The sequence below is a fragment of the Oratosquilla oratoria genome, chromosome 44, assembly GCF_046742065.1.
Source record: "Oratosquilla oratoria isolate Oo_2021 chromosome 44, ASM4674206v1, whole genome shotgun sequence".
Taxonomy (NCBI): Eukaryota; Metazoa; Arthropoda; class Malacostraca; order Stomatopoda; family Squillidae; genus Oratosquilla; species Oratosquilla oratoria.
Window position 1 is genome coordinate 31,641,993 of NC_134820.1, and position 17,355 is coordinate 31,659,347.

Consider the following 17,355-nt stretch of genomic DNA (forward strand, 5'->3'; position numbering starts at 1 on the left):
GGAGGAGGAAGGAGGAGGAGAAAGAGGAGAAGGGAGAGGAGGAGGAGGAGAAAGATGATGAGGAGGGGAGGGGGAGGAGGAGGAGAAAGAGGAGGAAGAAGAGTAGGAGGAGGAGGAGGAAGAGGAGGAGGAGGAAGAGGAGGAGGAGGAGACAAACCTGACGAAGAAGGAAAAGACGACGATGACGAAGAGGAGAATCGGGAAAGAGGCGGCTGCGGCGAGTAGTAGCGGATTCGTTTGAATTCGTCCCCCACACAATTGATGGGCTTCGTCTAGCACTGATTGTGTCCCACGCTCCGATTGGGCAAAGCTTCCTTCCTTCCTTCCTTGATTGTTTGCTTGCTTGCTTCTTTCCTTACTTGCTTGCTTTCCTTGCTTGCTTCCTTCATTCCTTTCTTATATGCTTGCTTCTTTCCTTGCTTGCTTGTTTCCTTGATTCCTTTCTTATATGCTTGCTTGGTTCCTTCCTTCCTTCCTTCCTTCCTTGATTGTTTGCTTGCTTGCTTGCTTGCTTCTTTCCTTGCTTGCTTGTTTCCTTCCGTCCTTGCTTATATGCTTGCTTGGTTCCTTCCTTCCTTCCTTGATTGTTTGCTTGCTTGCTTGCTTGCTTCTTTCCTTGCTTGCTTCTTGCCTTGATTCCTTGCTTATATGCTTGCTTGGTTCCTTCCTTGATTGTTTGCTTGCTTGCTTGCTTCTTTCCTTGCTTGCTTGCCTCCTTCCGTCCTTTCTTATATGCTTGCTTGGTTCCTTGATTCCTTCTTTCCTTCCTTGCTTGATTGTTTTCTTGTAGTTCGTTCCTTCTTTCATTGCTTGGTTCCCTCCTTACTTCCTTTCTTGCTTTCTTGATTGTCTGCTTGCTTGGTTCCTTCCTTGCTTGCTTGTTGCCTTCATTCCTTTATTGCTTGGTTCCATCCTTCCTTCCTTCCTTTCTTCCTTCCTCCCCTGCTTCTTTTATTGATTGTTTGCTTGCTTAGTTCTTCCCTTGCTTGCTTGTTGCCTTCATTCCTTCATTACTTGGTTCCATCCTTCCTTCCTTCCTTGTTTACTTGATTGTTTGCTTGCTTAGTTCTTCCCTTGCTTGCTTGTTGCCTTCATTCCTTCATTACTTGGTTCCATCCTTCCTTCCTTCCTTGTTTACTTGATTGTTTGCTTGCTTGATTCTTCCCTTGCTTGCCTGTTTCCTTCCTTCCTTCCTTGCTTGGTTCCATCCTTCCTTCCTTCCTTCCCTCCTTCCTTGATTGTTTGCTTGCTTGATTCTTCCCTTGCTTGCCTGTTTCCTTCCTTTCTTGCTTACTTGCTACCTTTCATGCTTCCAGCAAAGCAAAGAACACCACGAGCTTCCAGACTCCTGGAACTATGCTGGAATGCGACCGAAGTTCCTCAAGGTCTCCTGAAAACACACGAGAAGAGCTGGAAGGCCACGGTGATTGTCACTTGCCCTCATCTGGTTTCTTGATGGATGATCGAATTCATCCTTCGTCATCTAACGATATGGACCCGGGCTCTATTCCCAACGGCTACTGGTGACTGTCACTTGCCCCAGCTGCCTCAGCATAGAGCAAATGACTGGATCGCTCTCTGAGAGGCATCTCCAGTAGTTAACACAGCATCAGATGATAATACAGTTTGACTAAACTAGAAGTACATAATGCTTTTGTTGATGGATTTACAAGACTCGGGGTCATTCTCTATCGTACACACACACACACACACACACACACACACACACACACACACACACTCACACGCACACGCACACAAACACACGACTCGGTGGCGCGGTTGGTAGAGTCCCCTAATGTCACTTCGGCGGTCCGGGTTCGAATCTTGCCCAGGGCTGAAATAATTTCAGTATCGCTGCGCTTCGAGTCGTTACTCCAAGTCTCGTGGGCGGGAAGTAGGGTGTGTGTGTGTGCGTGTAAGGTCACAGCATTACCCATAGATCGGACCTACGAGCTCTGAGCTCTCTTCCAGGAGGGAAATAGCTGTCGATCACGAGTCGAGAACGTGATCCAAGACCATGGTGAATCACACAGACACACACACACACACACACACACACACACACACACACACGCACACACACACACACACACACACACACACACACACACACACGCACACACACACACCTTTTCCATGCTCCGTTCTTGAAATACATGGAGCGCTTGTTCCAAAACATTTAGAGCATCCAGACTCCTCTCCCGGAAGTTGCTCCTCCTTCCATCTCAACTCGATAGAGATGCGCTCGGCGTCACACGCGTCTCCGAATACTCCATTTCATGTCCCCGGCGCATACTACCTTAACCTCGTTTAAAATCTTTAAACGAGTTACGAGTTACGCCCGTTAAGTTCCAGCAGACGCTTCCAGTATGATTCCAGAGGCCCAGACACGTGTCCTGGAGGGTAATGATGACTGCCATTGCGATCCATAGCATATGGGAGAGGTGGAGGAGGAGGGAGGAGGAAAAGGACGCAACAAGAGTTAAGTGTATCATGTCGTAATGCTTCCAACTAAATGACCATTCACACGGTCAAACAGTTTGACAAACCCGGTTTGTCAGACAAGTGTCTGAAGTGATGCTTGACCGTGTGAATGGGGTATCTGGTCGTCAAACACGTTTGTCGAACGTGTTTGACAACCAAATTCCCTATTCACACGGTCAAACATCACTTCAAACACTTGTCTGACAAACCGGGTTTGTCAAACCGTTTGACCGTCTAAATGCCCCATAAGAAAGAGTAGTAGATGTGGGTGAAGGTATAACTCTGACCTTAATCAGTCCTTGTCTGTACACCTTATAGCCCGACTGTGCACGTGTGTGTGTGTGTGTGTGTGTGTGTGTGTGTGTGTGTGTGTGTGTGTGTGTGTGTGTGTGTGTCTGTGTGTGTGTGGTTGTGTGTCTGTGTGTGTGTGGTTGTGTGTGTGTGTGTGTGATTCACCATGGTCTTGAATCACGTGTCGGGCTCGTGATCGACAGCTATTTCCCTCCCGAAAGAGAGCTCAAAGCTCATGACTGATCTATGGGTAATGCTGTGACCTTACACGCACATACACACACACCCAACTCCCCGCCCACGAGAGTTATAATAACAACTAGCAGCGCAGCGATACTGAAATTATTTCAGCACTAGGTGGGGTTCGAACCCGGACCGCCGTAGTGGCGGCCGGGAACTCTACCACTGCGCCATCGGTGTGTGTGTGTGTGTGTGTGTGTGTGTGTGTGTGTGTGTGTGTGTGTGTGTGTGTGTGTGTGTGTGTGTGTGTGTGTGTGTGTGTGTGTGTGCACCTTTAAATATACAAAGTGTCTTCTACTACCACTCCATTTATCTGGACTTTAACGTATTTATTTAAAGAAAACATTTTCCTCGCGCGTCAACTTTTCAATGGAAGAATTGAAAGCAAAACAGGGGTCAGCTTTTACGATACAGATATGTACTATGTATTCATGGTCTTCCCTTTACGAAGTAGATGACCAATACAAGGCGCACACACACACACACACGCACACACACACACACACACACACACACACACACACACACACACACACACACACACACACTTGGTAGAGTTCCCGGCTGCCACCACGGCAGTCAGGGTTCGAATCCCGCCCAGGGCTGAAATAATTTCATTATCGCTGCGCTGCAGGTCGTTACTCCAACTCTCGTGGGCGGGGGAGTTGGGGGGTTGTGTTTTATCCTACGTCTCGTTTTCGTCACCTTTTACGACTACCCCCGTCACATTGACATACCTTATATATTCTATTCTTGCGAACGACAAATAACTTCAATCATTTCAAGGTGTAGGTAAACTTCAGGCTCGATCGCTAGCAACTTCTTCTCAGGCCAGACTCCACATCCAGAACGCCAAGTGGGGTATCCTCGTATTGAGGGTTCGAAGTCACGTCACCGTATTGAAGGGGTGCCTAAGAACGCGGAAGGAGAAAAAGACGAGGAGGCGAGCCAGGGAGAGGGTACATGGGCCCCTAAACGCAATCAAGGGGGCGAGTAGAGGGTCCGAAGTAAAGGGGACCAGGAGCCGAGCATGACAAGAGGTATAATAGCATTTATGGACACAAGGGCCCCTAACAAATCAAGTTAAAAAAAAAAAAAAAAAAAAAAAAAAAAAAATTCTGAATTTCCACCAGCTCGCTGAACCTCTTTCGCTAGGCGATTTTATTCAGTGCAGAGAAACCATCTCCCACAGCGAATAGGTTAAAAATGCATCTCAAAGCTATCTCGTTTAATCTGGCGAAGCTAGATTAAACGACTATGTCGTAAAACGCAGCAAGAGGGTTTAGGCGCGTGTGTATGTGTGTGTGTACGCGTGTGTATGTGTATGTGTGTGTGTGTGTGTGTGTGTGTGTGTGTGTGTGTGTGTGTGTGTGTGTGTGTGTGTGTGTGTGTGTGTGTATGTGTGTGTGTGTGTGTGTGTGTTTGTGGGTGGGTGTGCCTGTGTGCGTGCATGTATGTGTATGTATACTGTACGTGCACGCGCGTGCGATTCCTACACGCAAGCAAGCCAACCTACTTCTCTTTCGTTACCATAAAGCCACAAAGGACGATACACACCATCAACAGTAAACTAATCGCCAGCCCAGGCAACGCCAGTCGATAGAAAGCCAAGCATCAACATTCAACTAATAGACATGCAGTCTACGCCAAGCGAAATCCAAACGTTTGTTCTACATTAACGATTCCGTTCCCTCACACACTAACTCCTTATTCATTCGTTTTTCTCATCCAACACGGCGTGACCTGCAACTCAAAGGTGGGCAGGGTGGACGTGGGAGAGGGACAGCTCCCGCCATTCCATTTTCGTCATTCCCCAACAGTCACTTGCGTCCCGTTCATTCCTTACAGAGAACCGTGTTTGTGTGTGTGTGTGTGTGTGTGTGTGTGTGTGTGTGTGTGTGTGTGTGTGTGTGTGTGTGTGTGTGTGTGTGTGTGTGTGTGTGTGTGTGTGTGAAAACAAGACGAAGACCCTACGCCAGGAGGCGATGAGTAGCTTCAGCAAAATCCGTCACCTTTGCCCTACGTGTATGCGCTCTGGGGACTGTTGGGACGGGAAACTGAATCACTGCTGGAAATCTAAAAGGCGCACGGGATTCGAACTATACACCCATTGGTTTCCGTCATTGACAATGTCAGGCATGTGAGTGGGGGTCTTAAAAAAAAAAAAGAAAAAAAAAAAAAGAGAGAGAGAGAGTTGCGAGGGAGCGAAGCGACCGTGCGGGGGATGGACGTGGGAGAGGGGTGTCTCCCCCTCTCTCACGGTAGGGAGCTTTTGCATTTTTTAGTGCAATCTGGTGCATACTGTAGCAGTTACGAGTCTATACGTGTTACCTTTTTTACAGCTTGGCCGTGAAAAAAAAAACGCGGAAAAAATACCAAACAGCGAGAAAGCTCTCTTAAATACGCGGAATTTCACAAAATCGCGGAAATTTCAGTCCCGAATGTACATTCCTATGTCAAAACAACAAAGTACTACTCCGAGTTTACGAGCATCGTTTTCAGCTGGGACGCCACGAAAATGTACAACATTACAAAGAAAAGTACACAACAGGTATGAGAGGTGTTCCAGGCACACTACACGAAAGCAATCCTGACCATTCGTTCGTTTCTCGACGTTCAGAACACAATAACTGACATTCTTCGCCTGACTTTTGTTCCTTGGTTTAATTGGGGCACAAACAAGGCGATGACGTCAGTGTTACGTCACGCACGTGACAAAGACGACGACGACGAAGACGACGACGACGAAGACGACGACGATTGTAATAGTGTACATGTAGCATTGTACATTTGCTGTATATTATACATACATACTTGTGACGTTGTATATTTATTATTGTACATTGTACATGTATATTGCTGGATCGGGAGATATGTGTTTTCCCCTTATATAAATATATCTAAGTTGTTGTATATTATTGTCATTGCGTCTTTTGTTTGTAATTTGTATTTGTTAACAAATATGTTGTGGGAACCAAATACTCTGCTTGCTCGAGAGTTTTCCAGCTCTAACTTCGCGTCCCCAAACGACATCTGTCTTGATCACGCCTTAAGAGCGTCCGCACGGTTTTGCCTGTAGTGCTAAATAATCTATATATTAATTTCGATTTTGTTTCATTAGCCACCCGATACATAAAATGATGGCAGCGTAAAACTATAGCGTGAACGTTTCTTTTGTGCTTTCTTATTTCGGAACGCTACGTTGAACTTTGGACATTCGAGAAATCTGGCTGGCCAGTTTCGTGGCATAGTGTGTTTGTTTTCTCTCTCCATTTCCTCCCTTTCTTCTGCAGCCAGGGCACCCAGGTGATTTTATTCAGTGCCATTGGAACAATTCATACCAATATTGACTATATCATGACAAATAAGACTGAAGGTGGAAGAAGCAGACGAGGAGTAATGGGAGAATTTCACGCTTTAACGTTTCGACCCGCAGGGTCTTGATCACAAAGCTATATGAAATTCTCCCATTACTCCCCGTCTGCTTCTTCCACCTTCACTCATACCAATATGTTTCATTAGACACCTAAAACACGCTCATTTGTAACGCCCAGGCTTCTACTTGTGTTCTTTCAACAAATATATACATAAAAATTAATGAAAATAGAATTAATAAAATCGTTTTTTGCATTAATCCTTTCTATAAGGTAACGTACTTTTGTTCTTTTTCGTATTTCTTTTGTTTTTCTCGAAAGCCAGCGGACTTCACTCTGCACACGATGGAGCTGGAGGTACAAGAGTGGGACAACCGACCTGGCTTCGAACTGAGAGAGAGAGAGAGAGAGAGAGAGAGAGAGAGAGAGAGAGAGAGAGAGAGAGAGAGAGAGAGAGAGAGAGAGAGAGAGAGGGAGAGAGAGAGAGAGAGAGAGAGAGAGAGAGAGAGAGAGAGAGAGAGAGAGAGAGAGAGAGAGAGAGAGAGAGAGAGAGAGAGAGAGAGAGAGAGAGACTTGAGCCATCGCGCCGAAGGTCTTATAAAGTCGAGGCATCTGTTGGCATCTCGGGACGCGAGAAATTTCACCGCTTTCGCCACAACAACAATGCCAGATGACTTCGGGTGGAACTAAAGAGGGGAAGGCGAACAAACAAGCAAGCAAGCAAGGCGTCAGGACACACAGCAAGGCGTCAGGACACACAGCAAGGCGTCAGGACACACAACAAGGCGTCAGGGCACACAGCAAGGCGTCAGGGCACATAGTAAGGCGTCAGTACACACAGCAAGGCGTCAGGACACACAGCAAGGCGTCAGGACACACAGCAAGGCGTCAGGACACACAGCAAGGCGTCAGGACACACAGCAAGGCGTCAGGACACACAGCAAGGCGTCAGGACACACAGCAAGGCGTCAGGACACACAGCAAGGCGTCAGGACACACAGCAAGGCGTCAGGACACACAGCAAGGCGTCAGGACACATAGTAAGGCGTCAGGACACACAGCAAGGCGTCAGGACACAACAAGGCGTCAGGACACACAACAAGGCGTCAGGGCACACAGCAAGGCGTCAGGGCACATAGTAAGGCGTCAGTACACACAGCAAGGCGTCAGGACACACAGCAAGGCGTCAGGACACACAGCAAGGCGTCAGGACACACAGCAGGGCGTCAGTGCACACAGCAAGACGTCAGGACACACAGCAAGGCGTCAGTACACACAACAAGGCGTCAGGACACAGCAAGGTGCCAGGACACACAGCAAGGCGTCAGGACACATAGTAAGGCGTCAGGACACACAGCAAGGCGTCAGGACACACAGCAAGGCGTCAGGACACACAGCAAGGCGTCAGGACACACAGCAAGGCGTCCGGGCTCACAGCAAGGCGTCAGGACACACAGCAAGGCGTCAGGACACACAGCAAGACGTCAGTACACACAGCAAGGCGTCAGGACAAAGCAAGGCGTCAGGACACACAACAAGGCGTCAGGGCACACAGCAAGGCGTCAGGACACACAGCAAGGCGTCAGGACACACAGCAAGGCGTCAGGACACACAGCAAGGCGTCAGGACACACAGCAAGGCGTCAGGACACACAGCAAGGCGTCAGGACACACAGCAAGGCGTCAGGACACACAGCAAGGCGTCAGGACACACAGCAAGGCGTCAGGACACACAGCAAGGCGTCAGGACACACAGCAAGGCGTCAGGACACACAGCAAGGCGTCAGGACACGCAGCAAGGCGTCAGGACACACAGCAAGGCGTCAGGACACACAGCAAGGCGTCAGGACACACAACAAGGCGTCAGGACACACAGCAAGGCGTCAGGACACGCAGCAAGGCGTCAGGACACACAGCAAGGCGTCAGGACACACAGCAAGGCGTCAGGACACACAACAAGGCGTCAGGACACACAGAAAGGCGTCAGGACACACCTGGCCCTTCTTGCGAGGATAAAAGACATGGAGCTGAATAATACTTGACAGGATCAGAGGTCTTCAAGCTGCCGCACCAGGTGGAGGAAGGGATGGGAGGAAGGAGGAAGGAGGAAAGGAGGAGGAAGGAGGAAAGGAGGAGGAAAGGAGGAGGAGGTAAGGAAGAAGTACAAAGGAAAGAAGGAGGAGAGGAGAAGAAGCAAAATGAGCACAGTGATGAAAGAGGATTGGGGAAGAGGATTGGGGAAGAAGATGGGGGGGGATGAGGGAGGAAGATGGGAAATGAATAGGTAGATAAGAGGATGAAGTGAAAATGAAGGGAAGAGGACGAGGAGGACCAAAAGAGGACAAAATAGGGATACGGACAAAAGGACGAGGAGATGAAGAGGATGAGGATTTGAGGGTAAGGGGTAGAGTTCGAGGGGGAGGAGTTGAGGTTTGTTGAGGTTTGTTGAGGGGGGTTGAGGTGGGTTGAGGGAGTTGAGGGAGGTTCAGGTGGGTTGAGAGGGGTTAAGTGAGGTTGAGGTGGGTTGAGGGGGGTTGAGGTGGGTTGAGGGAGATTGAGGTGGGTTGAGGGGGATTGAGGTGGGTTGAGGGGGGTTGAGTGGGCTGAGGTGGGTTGAGGTGGGTTGAGGGGGGTTGAGGGGAGTTGAGGGATGTTGAGGTGGGTTGAGGGGGATTGACTGGGTTGAGGGGGGTTGAGATGGGTTGAGGTGGGCTGAGGGGGGTTTAGGTGGGTTGAGGGGTTGAGGTGGGTGAGTGAGGTTGAGGTGGGTTGAGTTGAGTTGAGGTGGGTTAAGGGGTGTTGAGGTGGGTTGAGGGGGTGGCATAAGAGGTTGGTGACATCCATCCCTGATGCTTTACCCATCTTCAGCACCTCAACCCCTCTGTACGTTTCTCTTCCTCTCCTCCCCTCCTCTACCCCCTTTCCTCCACCCTTCTTCCAATTCCCCGTCTCATCAACTTCGTCCTTTCAACCTCATCCCAATTTTCGAAAGTCCCGAAATATTTCGGTCCACTTCACGGGACAAAACCCCCAATATTAACATTTTTCACTTTCATCTTCAAATTCTTCCCCGACCCCCATCTTCTTTCGCGCAAAAATTTTCTTCTCATATTCATTCACCTTATCTGGGTATGATTGGACGACTGGGTTTAGGCTCCAGATCGGGTTTACGTGGGTCTACGCGGGTTTGCGTGGGTTGGGGGGTTTAGAGGAGCGAGTGGGTTTAGCTGCGTGCGCGACCTTCGTAATATATCCGAGCATTCACGTCAACAAGACCGAATATGACTTTCTGTTTCGTTCATAATGACGAAGGTGGAATGTTTCCTGTTTGTACAAGGTCCATATACACGAGACATTGACGTGTGTGCTTTCATATAACACTACTCTCTCCCCGTCATCCTCATGGACTCTTTCGTAAAGGAGGAGGGGGGCGAGGAGTAGAGAAGAGAGATGAAGAGTCCAGGGTATACAAACAATTATACACACAGAGGGCAAAGGCAAAGTCAGCACAGCGGGAAGGAGGGCAGGTTTGGTGTGCAAATATTCATACGCGAAGAGGAGGAGGAGGAGGAGGGGGAGGAGGAAGAGGAGGAGGAGGCTCAAAAGTATTGCGAAGACAATAGAGTCAAGAGGAAAGCAATGCTGTGTGCGCACGGTGACCTTTGCTCACGTTTCGCTTTTGTTTATTGTTGAGCTTCTCTCTGTCTTTGTACCGCATTATATCTCATTCCTGCCTCCTCGCACATTGTGCGTGCGTGCGTGTGCGTGCGTGTGTGTGTGTGTGTGTGTGTGTGATTCACTATGGCCTTGAATCACATGTTGGACTCGTGATCAACAGTTATTAACCTCCCGAATGAGAGCTCAGAGCTCGTATGACCTATCTATAGGTAATGCTATGACCTTTCACACACACACACACACACCCAACTCCCCGCCCACGAGAGTCGGAGTAACGACTCGAAGCGCAGTGATAATGAAATTATTTCAGCCCTGGGCGGGAGTCGAACCCGGACCGCCGTAGTGGCAGGCGAGAACTCTAACCACCGCGCCACGAGGTGTGTGTGTGTGTGTGTGTGTGTGTGTGTGTGTGTGTGTGTGTGTGTGTGTGTGTGTGTGTGTGTGTGTGTGTGTGTGTGTGTGTGCGCGCGCGTGTGTGTGTGTGATGTTTCATGACACGACTTCCGAGTCTTTTGACCTCTGAAGACAACACAATACAAGTCGGGACACATTTATACGTCCGGCGTTTGCGACACAGAACTACGGATTTATGTACACACCCACACTCATACATGCAGAGATGGTATTGTCCCCGCCATTGTAAAGGGTATAAACAAGATCGAGCGAATACAAAGCACAGCGACCAAATTGGTTTCCAGCTTCGCAAGATAAGACACACAAGGAAAGACCCCCGAAGCGCTGTGCCTATCATCACCGAAAGAAAGATAAGAAAGATACAAATATAACGTAGCGTTCCAGTCTTCCAGTCACTGAATGGAAGTGATAAAGCGGAGACAATCTCCCGGTCTGGAATGGGCGAGCGTCACAAAGTCACTGGAACAAATTGAAAACGACCACGTTTTCTATAGGATGCCAAATATAGATTTCTATATAGATGTTCATATGCCCTGGTGGCGTCATCGGAAGCGTGCTGGTCTCATATTAATTTAATTTTGGGTTCGAATCCCGCACTCCTCTCCGATTTCTAGTAGTGACTGTTAGTTACCTTAATGACCTTCAAAATGACCTTTAGATTAAAAAATTTAGATGGCATTCACACGCATCTTGTTTACGTTCCAATACTGGAAAGATTCCATATAGATACCTGCTATTACCATGCGATACAAATATATATATATATATATATATATATATATATATATATATATATATATAGAGAGAGAGAGAGAGAGAGAGAGAGAGAGAGAGAGAGAGAGAGAGAGAGTTTTTCAGGTTTGACTGGTTCATTAACCCTTTATCGGGTTTTAGCAAACTATTTTTACCAACTTCAGGCGAGGAACCATATTTGGTAACTTCGTTGACTTGCAATTACAACTTTATTTCTATTTTTTAAGTCATAAAATAAAAATTTCTTAGAATATGCTCAAGTTTATTGGTATGTGGCTAAAATGTTAAATTTACAGCAATTTCTATGAGTACCGCATAAAGGGTTATTGTCACTGTGTGCTGGTTGAATGACAAACATTTATCCAGACATTTGGAAAGTCTCATGGATGCCAAACATTTGGTGACTATGCTGATATCTTTATAACCAATGTTGCACAACAATCTGTAGAACACATAACGAGATTTGATGTAATGTTTGACCACTATATTAGAGAGGAATCAATCAAGACTGCTACTCGACCAAACCGAGTGGGTAAAAGGAAAAAGATTCAAAAGGCCAGTGATGGCCCAAATGTTCCGCTTCCTCAGATCTAGAGTAGTTTCATTGTCTCGAAAGAGAAGGCAAACCTTGCCAGGTTCCTGTCTAAGGCGATCATCCAGAAGAGTGTGGATCTTCCACATAGATCTGAGCTTGTGACCGGAGGTGGATTCTCTAACACTACTGAAGCCGGATTAACAAGAAGGCAAGCTGTCCGACTTCAAGGAAATCATGAAGAAGCTGATACAAGACTGATTCTCCATTCATGTGAGGCATTCAGTGAAAGCTATGAAAGGCTACTTATCAAGTCCAGTGATACAAATGTGATGTTGCCCTTCTTACACTTTTGCCAGGCAAGGCATTTGAAGTATGGATGACCTCTGAAACAGCAGGGAAGAGGAAATGCGATCTAATACACATAGTATCTGAGAAACTCACATTACCTATTAGGGAAAACCTGTTCGGTTTTCATGATCTAAAAGGATGTGACACAAGCTCTGGTTTCAATGGCCATGGTGAGAAAACATGCTGGGCAGTTATCCATAGTCAATCATTCCTGGTCAATGGAGTTTGCCTTGATGGAGGACCTGCACCAATTGGACAGTTTGTGTGCAATCTTTATGGTTCTACATGATCAAATGTTAACCAAGCCAGGCTTTAGCTCTGATGATCAAGAAGGACCTTGTATATTGCCCACAACTAGGGCAATACACAATCTCAAGCATTTGTATCTCAACTTGTACTTGAAAAAACTGTAATAAGCGAAACGTCGTACAAATAAAGGCTCCGTCCTCATATGGTGTTTATCTCGTCAATCTTGTCGGCAAACTGCCACTTTTAAGCAACTAGGGATACACTGAGACTACATTTTACGTGCCAACTGCCAGGCAAAGATTTGGCTGCAAGTGGATCAGGAACACGTCCAGATGAGTAAAAGCAGTAACGACTGCAACGGCACTGTAGGAGAGAGGGCAAACGCAGAGTATGGGACCCAAATTCAGTAACAAAGTAATAAGCAATTTATGCAAATTGTGTTTACACCAGCTTTATGTTCGTTTCTCCCCACAAGCTCGGGTTATATAAGGAGTCAGGTGTTTGTCCACTATGTTATTTCTGAAGAAGCTCTGCTGGGCGAAACGTTAAATACATTGGATCCCATACTCTGCGTTTGGCCTCTCTCCTACAACACGTCCAGATATCAACTTCACTGGACACAACAGCTTGGATAAAGTAATAAAAAAAAAAAAAAAAAAAAAAAAATCCTGGTTCCTGTGTGGACAACACTTCCTCCTATCCCAGATGCTTGTCTTCTGCTTGTGACCTGTGCTTGCAAATCTAAATGCAAGACGACTCGAAGCTCCTACTTTAGGAAAGGTCTCAAGTACCCTGAGGCAGAAACCTCGTGTAACCCAGAAGCCTCAGAAGAAGCAAATGGCTTGTGGATGGGAATTTAAATGAAGGACGACTAGAAGCCTCTGCTTCAGGAAAGGTCTTAAGTACCCTCCTGCCTGTGGCTGTGATGCGGCAGCCTGTTGTAATCCAGCCGCCCCAGAAGAAGCAAATAGTTCCTCTGGACTTCTATAATTCAGTCCATAAAATCATAACATATTTGTATTGATTTAAATTACTGTAAAAAAGAGTATCACGTTTGTGACAAACGCAACTTTTATCTTTTTATATGTATATATCTAAGTGTGGAAAATATTAACAATAATAATAATAATAATAATAATAATAATAAATAATGAACAATCAAATCATAAATAACAACAACAACAATAATAATAATCATAATCATAATAAATAGTAATAATAATAACAATAACAATAAAAAAAAATAATAATAATAATAACATGATGATGATGATGATGATGATGATGATGATGATGAAAATAAAATTCGTTACTGAAAATCTAAAAATTTGGACGAAAACGCCTTTGGAAAAATACACCAGAATATTAAAAGTCTTTCTGGTATATCCTGAATTTTCTAGACTTCAGAGATTTTTTTGTTCCGAATTCTGGGAATTGCTAATAAAGCGAGTCCCATACTGGTTTCAGAATCGTCGGCTTTAATTCCAACTGCAAAGACTTCCGTCTCATTTTAGCCAATTTTCTTTCGTAATCAAATTTCGACTGATTGACGCTCGGATCTATCCTTTTCTCGTTCTTGCATATTCCATTTTCGGTTATACCACTTTCTTTTAATTTATTGTTCTTCCAATTAGTTTGTCTTCTTTCAATATTTAAGTTACGAGTATTCCTTCAAATTACCCTATTGTTGTTGTTCTTCCAATTAGTTTGTCTTCTTTCAATATTTAAGTTAAGAGTATTCCTTCAAATTACCCTAGTTTCTCGTTCTTGCATATTCCATTTTCGGTTATACCTTTCTTTTAATTTGTTGTTCTTCCAATTAGTTTGTCTTCTTTCAATATTTAAGTTATTCCTTCTAATTACCTTAGTTTCTCGTTCTTGCATATTCCATTTTCGGTTATACCACTTTTTTAAATTGTTGTTCTTCCAATTAGTTTGTCTTCTTTCAATATTTAAGTTATTCCCTCTAAATACCTTAGCTTCTCGTTCTTGCATATTCCATTTTCGGTTAAACCACTTTCTTTTAATTTATTGTTCTTCCAATTAGTTTGTCTTCTTTCAATATTTAAGTTATTCCTTCAAATTACCCTAGTTTCTCGTTCTTGCATATTCCATTTTCGGTTATACATTTTTTTTAATTTGTTGTTCTTCCAATTAGTTTGTCTTCTTACAATATTTAAATTGTTCCTTCGAGTTATCTTAGCTTCTTGTGTCGTTCTCCCATAACCGAGTCTCCACTTTTTCCTCTTCTTCAGAAGCCTCTCTGTGTCCTCTTCTATTTCTCCTCCTCTTCTATTTCATTATTTTTCTCCTCCTCCTCCTCCTCCTCCTTCGGAGACACTAAAATTCTGTGCCCTCTTCCTCTCCTCCTCCTCTTCTTCTGTTTCTTTTTCTCTTCCTTCTCTTCCTCCTTCGGACTCTCCAATTCTATGCCCTCTCCCTTTCCTCCTCCTCCTGTTCTACCTTTTCTCCTCTTCTTCCTTCAGATTCTCTAATTCTGTACCCTCTCCCTCGCCTTCTCCTACCCCTCCTCTGCTTCTTTAACTTGTTTCTTCTCTTCCTCTTCTTCTTCTTCAACTTGTTTCTTCTCCTCCTCTTCTTCAAATTGTTTCTTCTCCTCCTCCTCATCTTCTTCAACTTGTTTCTTCTCCTCTTCTTCTTTTTCAACTTTTGTCTTCTCCTCCTCCTCTGCTTCTTCAACTTATTTCTCCTCTTCCTCCTCCTCTTCTTCAACTCGTTTCTCCCCCTCCTCCTCTTCTTCTTCCTTCGAAGATCCCTTCGTCAGGAGTGCCCGAGGTGTCCCCACCCCTCAGCCCCCCTCCCGCCCTTCGTGCCGCACCGTGCCGAGTCAGGCCATTTGAGTCCTTCCCTCAAGGTCTTTCCACCTGCCTCCCTCACTCCCTCCCTCCCTTTTCTTCTTCCCTCCCTCCCTCCCTCCCTCCCATCCCTTCCTTCTTCCCTCCCTCCCTCCCATCCCTTCCTTCTTCCCTCCCTCCCTCCCTCCTCCACCCCTTCCTCAAACCTTCAACCTTCCCTTGTCCTGTTTTATAATTCTTCCCTCCCTCCCTCCCTCCCTCACTCCCCTTTCTTCTTCCCTCCCTCCCTCCCATCCCTTCCTTCTTCCCTCCCATCCCTCCCTCCTCCACCCCTTCCTCAAACTTTCAACCTTCCTTGGTCCTATTTTATAATTCTTCCCTCCCTCTCTCCCTCCCTCCCTCTCTCCCATCCCTTTCTTCTTCCCTCCCTCCCTCCCTCCCTCCCTCCCTCCTCCCTCCCTTCCTCAAACCTTCAACCTTCCCTGGTCCTATTTTATAATTCTTCCCTCCCTCCCTCCCTCCCTCTCTCCCATCCCTCCCATCCCTTCCTTCTTCCCTCCCTCCCTCCTCCACCCTTCCTCAAACCTTCAACCTTCCCTGGTCCTGTTTTATAATTCCAGAGTCCTTTCTACCTTCCCCATATCCCCTCCTTTCCTTTCCTGTCTTATCATTTATTTTCTCTCGTTATTTCTTCGCATTCTCCAGCTTTTATCCCTTCCCCTTCCTCCAGGCCTTCTCTGGAATCCAGACTGTTACTTCGTTTATCTTTCTTATTTTTCATTGTTTATTCACTCACTTACCCCTCCTCCTCCTCCTCCTCCTCTTTCTTCCTTTCCTTGTTTGCCCCCAAACCTGCTCCTCAAAAACAATTTTTTTTTCTTCTTCGTTTAACTTCCTTCGGAGCTTTCTCGTTCTTTCTTCTTAATACTAACTTACGTCTGGTTTACCCCATTACAATCAGAGGTTCTCAACCTATTCCCACGCGTGCCCTGTACTTATGAATTGCTGTTGTTCAACCTCCCGGAGATGATTTCAACACTAAATTTAATCGTTTTGCATCCGATAACTTCTAGTGGTTTTCGGTTAGCGGACCTTTTTATTGACCCTCGTGGGCCAATAAGGTTCCATGGACCACAGGTAGAGAACCACTATATTACACACTAATACCAAAACCTAACCGGACCCTATGATACCTCGGACCTACACAATGAGCACATTCACTACTGCTGCATTACCTCCGATACTAAAGACCTTTGCACAGAAATTAAAAACACGGATTGTTCACATAGCTTCTGGGGCCTTCGCCAGTGTCCGTCTCCTCCTCTTCCTCGGCCATTCATTATCTTATTCTTCGTCCATGCTAATGCTATCATTTCCACATTTCCTCCCTTAAGCCTGTTCATCCTCCTTTGCCCCACCGCCTCCCTCAGCAAACAAACCTCACCCCGTTCCCCACCACGTTCCCCACCACCTTTAATCAAGACTTCTCATTGGCCTTCCTTGTGGATTTTCATCTCAAATTTGTTAATACATTAAACCTTCGGCTCTCGCCTTCACTCTCTTATCTCTTTCTCTTCCATTCAATCTACCTCTTGCGTTCCTATTCCCTCTCTTTTTTACTCTCTTCCTCGTATTTATCTCCTGACTATCTTAGCGTCATCTACCTCTTTTATCTTCCCACTTCGGTTCTCGCTCTCACTCTCATATCTCTCTCTTACGTTCAATCTACCTCTTGCGTTCCTATTCCCTCTCTTTTTACTCTCTTCCTCGTATTTATCTTCTGACCACCTTAGCGTCATCTACTTCTTTTATCTTCCCACTTTCCTTCTCATTCGCCGTTGTCCTTCCCATTTCCACGTTTTCTTTTCCTTCCCATTCCCCCGTTTTCTTTATTCCTTCCCATTACATACGTCTTCCCTTTCACCTCGTCCTTCCTCCACATCCTTATTTCCTTCCCGAGACTTCTTGGTCTTTTCCGCTGTTCCTTCGTAGAAACAAACCCACAAATAATTTCATCTACATACCCACACGTCTATCCTTCCCTGTTTAACACCGAGTTCTATTCTCCCTCTCCCTCTTTCTCCTCCTCTTCATCTTCTTCCTCTACTATTCCTCCTCCTTCTCCCTCTTCCTTTTCTACTCTTCCTCTTCATCCTCATCTCCCTCCTCTA